This window comes from Amphimedon queenslandica, unplaced genomic scaffold (assembly GCF_000090795.2).
Source record: "Amphimedon queenslandica unplaced genomic scaffold, v1.1 AMPQUscaffold_12040, whole genome shotgun sequence".
In the NCBI taxonomy this organism is placed as follows: Eukaryota; Metazoa; Porifera; class Demospongiae; order Haplosclerida; family Niphatidae; genus Amphimedon; species Amphimedon queenslandica.
In genome coordinates this window covers 10682-12384 of record NW_003547721.1, presented here as the reverse complement: position 1 = coordinate 12384, position 1703 = coordinate 10682, and the positions used below count along the sequence as shown (strand labels likewise).

Here is a 1703-nt window from a genome sequence, read left to right as displayed (position 1 = left end):
TTTGAGTTACGACCATTTTAAGAAATTTGCAAAAATTCGAAAAATACTCAAGGCTACAGCCCATAGTTTTTCCAAAACATGGCTTAAAAATCACTCACAGTTTTTATTACATTTTCTGATACATATTGACGTCCTTATGCTGTGTAGAAAGTTTGAGCTGATTCCGACTTAAATTTTTCAAGTTGTCGCCATTTTAAGCAAAGGCCGAAATCTGAAAAATGCCCAAGGCTTATGCATGTGTATAATGATTCTCCTTTCTTTCTCTATCCTCTCCTTTCTTCTTATTATTTTTTCTCCTTGAGCTATGTACATGCGCAAGTACATTAATCATTAATAATGTTCAATTATGATCCTTAACTTCATTATTATCCAGTGGTCTACAGTGTCTTTAATGCTATGATCATTGCTGCCATTCATCCACTGGAATACTGTAGAATGTTTAGCTATAACACTCCAGGTAATTATTTACAATTTTATGATAAAATATAAATTAAAATACCTCCTATTTTGCCCATGTTTAGATGGTCCCTCTCTCTTACAAACTCTGTCTTTGTCATCATTTCATAAAATCTGGGTCTCTCCTGATCTAGGAGTGTCTCTTAATTCATTGGATCAATGTTCCCTCCCACTCAATGCACTGGAGACCGGAACTGAGACATAGTGTCATTCTTCCTTAGGAATAGAGGTAAATGATACTATTTATAGTAACACTGATACTATTTATAGTACAATGCTATTGATTGAGACTATGCTATTGTAGTATATGATATATCATTGTCTATTGTAGTAATTGATACTATTTATAGTAACGATGCTAGTGTACATGTTTGGTAGTGATGTAGTAATTCAAAAATCGTCCATTGCACAAAAATTTGTTGTTGGAATCAACAGCTCAAAACTTCAATGAACATGTATACTGTAGAGTGCTCTTTATACTTTGAATGTTGTGGCCTTGAACAATAGATTAATTAATTGCAAAGGGGTGTGTTGACATGTTACATGGGACATTTTAAAGTAAAAATGGTGTTTTAGAGTAGTTTCTGATGGTTGTGTTGATGTTTTCTGGCTTCTTTCAAAGTCCAAACTCTGCCCTTTATCAAGTCATGTACGATATATTATTACAAAATTTTTGTCAGCTAACAAGGATATTAGGGATAATGATTTGCAAGCTTTACTTTCACTAAAGGGAACTTGAATTCTATTTTATAGCCTTTGAAAAAAATAGCATGCATCAGGAATCCATTTTCATGTACATGTACTAGTAGTATAGCCATGACCATGTACAGGTACACACTTTCTAATCACAGCTATGCCCTTGTTAAATTTGATTCTATATTGGGTGGGGCTCTACTCCAGCCAGGATAGCTGGCTGCTCTGATATATTAGTACCTATATATACTTGTTGTAGTTGTTGCTACATCAAAATAACTCTAGTGGAATTTGGTGTGGAGAGCAGTCTCTTTGCAAGTTCCAGGTGGTGAGACTAACATTGGTTTCTAAGATTTGTAACCAAGCAACATTGAAACATGCTTAATAAGTTCAAGAGTACATAATAAGATTTTTTAATAAGTACATGATAAGATTTACAATGAAAGATAAGATAGCATTTGCAATATATAATATAGAGTATAGGATATAATATAGAACATAGTATATTATATAATATGGGATATGCCATATAATGTAATAGAATATAGGATATA

At 32.8% G+C, this 1703-nt stretch overlaps 1 long non-coding RNA gene across 1 annotated transcript in view; it reads left to right on the top strand.

Moving 5' to 3' along the window:
• The first annotated feature begins 345 nt into the window (after positions 1-345).
• Positions 346-1703, top strand: part of LOC109588526 (uncharacterized) — a 12033-nt gene continuing 10675 nt past the window's right edge. Inside the window, exons 1-2 of the long non-coding RNA XR_002188217.1 lie at positions 346-457; positions 522-685. This is a non-coding gene — a long non-coding RNA (uncharacterized LOC109588526). The remainder of the gene's footprint in view (positions 458-521; positions 686-1703) is intronic.